Here is a 7,010-nt window from a genome sequence, read left to right on the forward strand (position 1 = left end):
ATGATCTGCAACAGCAGAGATAGAAAGAAATCTGTACAGCAGTGTATACTCAGTCATGTTTAAGTCATTTCACAAGAAGTGATTTCATCAGCGTGGTGAGTTCTGTGATTAAACAGATTTCGAGGTGTTTAATTGGAAAGTATTAGCCTGAGGTTACTTCTTAAGGCCATAGCAGAAAGACAGACACGTGTATAACAGGAAGACAGAGTAGATTACATTGTCATTTTCTGTCACAGATACATGGACAAAGTTATTTTGAATTAGAATATTGTGGACACATTAATTCTTTTTTCATTTAACACATAATGGATGAGAGTTGGCAGTGAGTATAATGAAGAATAAAATCAGTCTATATGCAAGGTGTTTGATATCTTCTGATGTAAAAATGTCACCTCTGTAGAGACACAATATCTCTGAAAAAAGAAATTTAACAAAATTGCTGACTTCTCCTGTTTATTAGGTGTCTGTGGTAGTTCTTTTTAATGATTTCTGTATCAATAGGCTATTGACCATAAGACGATTTAGAACAGACTAAAAAAAAAAAAAAGAATGTACTCAGCTTCTGCAGGGTAACAGCCTCCTGGGCAGAACAAGAGCTGGTGGGAGTAGAATAGGAACTGTGAGCTTGACACAATACAGGAAATCTAAGTAAAACTGCAAACAACACGGCATTTGAATTCTCTGTGCTGATGTTCAGAACAAGGACAGCATCAATACTGAGATGAATTTGAGTTCTTTGACTCACAGTCACGCTGTTCTTGCATACCAACAGTTTCTCTCACCTTCCCAACGTGGCAGCAGTGACTGGGGTTCCAGAGGCACCTGTAGAAGATGGCACCAAAGGTCTTAAAAGATGATGAGTTTTCTGACCACAAGTCCAGTAAAGTGTCCCCAAATGGGACAGGCTGGAGGTGCAAGGTGACAGTGGGTGTGCTGTGCTGTGCAGTGCTCAGGGGACCAGGGATGGAAAATGCAGCCCATGGCTCTCCCAAGTGTGCCAGCTTTTTAATATTATGAATTATCGGGATTAAATTAAAAATGTTATTTGGTCCATTAAAGCTCAGCATCTGCCCCAGTATTTTTATAGATTATGACCTTGGTGGCCAGCATCCTTGAATTCTTCATTTAATATCAAGGCATGAATCCCATAATCTATCTGCTGAGGCAACAAGCAGGTTCACTGCAGGTACTCCACCCTCAAGTGGATGGAGTGGTTGAATAAGGTCTCAAAAGTACATCAGATTTTAATTTTTAATGTGATTGAACACATCTTAAAATTAAGACTCAGATTTTACTATGCAACTGTATTAATATATATGAGTTTTCCACAAACTTTTTTGAGCACCAGTAATAACTTTTCTGTCTCAATAGTTTATTTTAGGAGCTTTCAAAATTAAAAAAATCTAAGACACAAAATTTTGGAGTAAATGTGAACAGAGAAACATTTTTCCATTCATAGATTATTGAACCAAATATATTGTCATACTTACCTCCAACAACTTGGCCATTCAATTCAATAATCAATTTTAAACGAGTTCTTATTTATTATATAAGAATCTTGACCTTTTGGTGAGACAGAAAGGTACAAAGGGCAGAAGATGTTTTGAAAAGGAAATGTAAATGTTAGGGCAGAATCTGACTCAATCTAAACCTTAAGTCCTTATCAGCAAGTAGATATCCCTGAGATGGGTGGTGGTGTCACAAAAAACCCCCAGAGCAGAGCCTGGCAGAATATGTGTGTGGTTTTGGGTTTTTTTACTAGAATAGTTTCACTGTGGTATCAATATATTCTTATTGTCAAGGTTCTTAGCCCTTCCCATGAACCTCTTGGGAACTCAATGTGGTGATTTTGATAGAAGCAGACACTCCTTGTTTCTTTTCAGTTTAGAAGCCATTGAAATAGGTTTGTGAGAACTGAAGGAATCCATAGTCTCTTTAAGGAAAATTATACTTTATAGGCTTATCAAATGATGACTTTTTTAATGCAGACATACCTGTGCTATCTACTCTTTAAGGTGGAAATCTCTTTTTCCCTACCGTCACGATCTCTGTCACAGTAAGGACTGGGGCTCTCTGAGTGCTCTAACAGACATGGAAATGCTGATGATACATAAAAATCTTGAAGTTCTTGAAGTCTTGACTCACTCAGAGACCCTTAAACATTTTCAGTAGAGACTGAAATACAAAATATCTGTATGTGCTCTTTGCTGTAAAAGGTTTCCTCCATTTAAAGTCTGCTGTATGCATTTCTCTTGCTGCTGAGGTTACAGAACTTGCTTAGGAATACTTTTTTATGTTTAAATGTAATCAAATGCTTAATTCCTATTCTCTTTTAGGGTAAGAGAATGTCTGTTACATTCCCAGTGGAGGCATGTTATCATACTAACTTACTGTGCATAAAACCAGAAATGAAGTAAAATGTAAGAAGTACATGTGTATTTTATAGATTTACAAAGTGTCCCTTAATAGCTGTTTGAGGCAATATTAAGAAGTGTTTTGTGTAAACAGACTCCAAGGTCATTGATGTTAAGCTGACTGAGAACATGGTAGGAGACAAGGAATTAATTTATCTTTGCTCCTTGACCTTATACTGATTTAAGAGTTCATCTAGCACCCTGGGTTAACTAACCTGCACAAAATGAGTAATGGTGACTTAACCTCTCATCTTTCTAAGAGAAACTGAGGTTGCTGATGGTTACATCCAACACTTTGCCCTGAGCTGTGGTGGTTCCCAGGGCAGGTGTCCCAGTGAGGGAGGGCCAGGATCTCTTGGTGCCCACGGGCTGTGTGCTGCCCATGGCTCACAGCATCTGGGCTGCCAGGGAAGAGGCCAGAAGTTGAGGACAACTGCTGCTCACTGACAGAGGTCACAGGAGAGCCTACAGAAAACCAAACAAAAAAATGCCTGAGATTTTAAAGTGTATATTCCTGCAAGCCAAATATTGCTGTTTCTCTGAAACCTTAACTAGCTCTTAATCTTCAGTCGCTATGTCAGAGACTTGTCCTTGTAAAATAGCACAGAGATTTGTGCTTGCAGCCGTGAGGATGATGTCATGTTTTGAAAGAGGTGGCTATGGATTGAAGATATACATGCAAACAACCAAGCCTCTATTTGTTTTTCATTTAAATTTAGTTTGCATGGGCAGCTGGTAGAATCTGAAGCAGTTTGAGATAGGCTTTGATACAGTGGGGGTAAAGGATGAGGGTCCTGTCTGTCAGTCCATATTTATGTAGGCAGGCACTGGGAATTTTGAACCTGAACACTGGAATTAGATTATCAGTAGTGGTTTTCCCTTTCCATAACCAGTTTTAAAGTATTGTAAATCATGTATTAGTATATTTATAGCTTTACGGTGTCACATCTACATAAAATATGTCAGGTTGTATGTGTAAGACATAAAGTGCACATAAACTGCATTGATAAGTTGTGAAATACATAAGGATAATATATAAACTATAACTAATGCATTCAGTGCATTGTACTAAAGAATCATTATGCCTGTCCTAAAGTCTGTTAACACAGCAAATCTAATTGAACTGACTACAAGTAAATTTCAGATCCTTTTATTTTCCCCAACTCACCTGCTGGCTTGCCTGGTTTAGCAATGTTCCTTTTTCAAGAAGATTTTCTGTTCTCTTTTGCTAGAATAAAAAACACCCTCACAAATAAAACCAACCTTGACTATGCAAAGTAAAGACATCATCAACATAATCTTTCTACTGAAGATGCTTCATTATTCAATCAGTCTTGTGTTCATAAATTGCCATAATTTCCATCATATAATTAGGCATTTGGAGAGCTGTTTTTAAAATTTGGATCTAGACCTCTTTTCATCAGAACATTAAGTATGTATTTGACTTGAAATACATTATTTATTCTGCTGAAGGCATTTTACCATTGAAACTAAGCTTTAAGCACGCTCAGTCAAAGCTTTACAGGGAAGTTCGAGCTTTTTTGATCTGGTTGCTTGTTTGGAAATGATCTCTGTTGCTGTCATGGGGTCATGCCAATGCCTCCTCAGAGGTGTTGTGAGGTGAACACTTACTCTCTGAATCACAAGCAATTACTCACAAACATGTACAACCTCTTTGGTTTCTGTAAACCAAAATCAGTTTGCCTTTTCTTCCTGTATAAATGAGAGAAAGAAGGGAAGGGTGAGATGGGGTGGTGGAAGATTAACACATCCTGCTGTGGAGAAGGATACACACTCCTCTTGATCAGCTCTGCACAGATCCAGACCTGAGGAACACAACAGGTCCATATTAATGTGGCTTTTGTGTGCATTTCTATATTACACCTGTAAGTCCAGATTTTTTTTAATGATGACAGAAATCAGTAAATGGCCTGAAGACAGCTAATTCTCAAGCAGATAATTGCTAAGCTTTGCTCTGAATCTAAATTAGACCCATCCTGTACACCTTCAAGACAGTGACCCTCCCAGACTACCTTTGCCTCAGTACTGCCCATCCTGTAAAATACATTTGAGCACCCCTGCTTGCTGGATGGGCCTTGCATCGAGGCAGCTTGGTGGGCAAAGCCAACATACAAGGCTGCAGCTGAGCTGTGGAGAGCATGACCCAACAACTCTTTTTAGCCTGTGGGAGGAAGGTATTATCATGGTAACAGGTGTGAGGTAGCATATATTGCACTTTGGGCTTTTGTTGTGGTATTGTATGGTTTGTTTACATGTCTGAGTTCTGTACTCTGTTGACTTATTATAGGTCTTTTTCAGGACACAGTTTTTGTCTCACACATATATAGACATTTCCGTTGTATGGCCCTGTGAATGTGAAACTAGCATTGAGTCTAGAAATGAAGAAAAAAAAGAGAAAAAGAAACTACTTTTTTTAGTATTTTTTCCTCCTCACTATGTTGTTGTGAATGCTAAAAATAGTAATACATGTGCAGGAGACAGCTGACCTTTTGTGCTTGGTCTCAATACATTTTATGCACTATGGCACTTGTTTTACTAGATAACTTTTAACAACTTTCTGAACTGTGAAGAAACACAATTAATACATTTCCATTGGTACCGACAAGCTACAGGAGTATACCATGACATCCCTAGATGTTTACTTTGTACGTGTGAGCCAAACAGTTGGCTTGTTAAGCCTCCAAAAGTCCAGCACTGCGTGCTTTGACTGTTTCTCTGTGCAGCCTACTGAGATTAACTGCATCCAGAGAACTGACACCCTAATTGTCCAAGGGAGTACTTCAGCATCCCTGGGATCCTCCAAACCCTGCTCTGCCATTCCCAGTTTCCCATTTAGGGATCTGCAGGACGCCTTGGAGCTCCTGCCCAAGCTCTGGTGGAGTTCTCAAACCAGGAGCTGCCCTGGGTCACGCAGGCCGTACTGCAGTAGTGCCACACTGGACTTTGCGCCAGAAAGGGACAGGGATGTGCTTGTGGGAACGGGATCAGCCCTTGGCCTCCACTACACCCAGTAACCCACTGGTCTAGATGGTGCCCTGGGAAATGGAAGATCCATTCAAGTATCTGCTGCAGTGAATATGGAATGATTTAATGTGACACAGCTTCACTCCTGTGTGTGTATGAAGCCTTGGCACCTGATTCTGAGCTACAAAGCCCTTGGGGTGACTGGGTATCTGGAAATCAGGTATGGTGCCAGAATGCACAAAGTTCCTCTATGGACATCACCCTTTTTTTACCTGATTTTTTTTTTTTTTAATGTAAGAGAGAGACACACAGCAATACATAAAGGAACAGGGCATCTTTTGAAGATGAAAAATGATGCTGAAATACAGCACCTAAAACTACTGTCTCTTTTTAAAAAAATATTATCTGAATTAAAAGAGCCCTTTAGCTCACCTGTAAAATACATTCCAAGATAGGTGCTCTCTTGGAAGGCAGGCTGTGGTATTTCCCCTTAGAAAGAGGGTTGAGTCACACAACTCCCCTCAAAGATGGTGGATTAAAATTCAGAGGACCTGATCCCAGCTTCTCTTTGTCATGGCAAAAATTACACAGCTTTTCAGAACTTTCAGAACTCTGGATATATTTTAAACCCTAGATTCTAAACATCTTTGTAAGTAAAGCAGAAATGCTACAAAGAAAAAAAAATCCAGAAGATGAAACTACAAACTGTATAAAACACAATATCTGCCTGCTGACACTGGTCTGTAACATGCTTTTCTCCAGCCACATTAACACCACTGTCCACTGTAAGAGGATCCTACCCTTCTGTAAACCAAGCCTATTTTCATATATTTAGTATCACATTTTTGTGAGTCTGCTTATGCAGTAATGTATACACATTAGTTGTGAATAATTTTGCTTTGTGGAAAATGTAAACTTCATCTAAATATTGAAAGAAGATGACAAAGGCCCTAACCTCATCCCAAGTGAAAAATTTAAAGTTTTTACAAGACTGCAGCAATGTAGCAAACCAAATTCATACTAAGCAGCATTATGACATTACCTTCTGCTTGGTTTAGTTTAATTTCTGAGAATATTTTATTTGCATTTTATTCATTTGACCTGCTGAGAGTGTGTTTAAAATAAGAAAGAAACCGAGCCAGCAGAACTCCCCTTTGTTGCCGTCCAGGATCGCTCCATCAACAAAAGGGATCCGTTTTTTAATGATAGAGCCAGGAAGCAAAGAAACCATGAAAAGCTGGCCAAACCCAATGCCAGATAAAACCAGAGCATCTCCAGAAGGTTGTAATTAAGTTCCTCATCAGGCAGAGCCTTCCACTACAGCGAGTGTCCAAGGACGTGTGTAATTGGAATAATCCCCATCCGCAGCTCTGATGTTGTTTCCCTTGATAAACCAAATAAAACAATCCTAATGACTACAAAAACATCAGCTCTGCTCTCCAAACACTGCTCTCTGTGTTACACAAATGCTTGCAATATTAGACACAAGCCACATGTGCTGAAACCTGTTAAATTTTGACATTGATTTTGTGGTACTGGTTGTGAATAACTTTCCCATTGTACAAGAAAGCAGCTCTGCTGATTTTACTGGTTCCTACTGTCTGCTCCTTC

This window comes from Zonotrichia leucophrys, chromosome 1A (assembly GCF_028769735.1).
Source record: "Zonotrichia leucophrys gambelii isolate GWCS_2022_RI chromosome 1A, RI_Zleu_2.0, whole genome shotgun sequence".
Classification (NCBI taxonomy): domain Eukaryota; kingdom Metazoa; phylum Chordata; class Aves; order Passeriformes; family Passerellidae; genus Zonotrichia; species Zonotrichia leucophrys.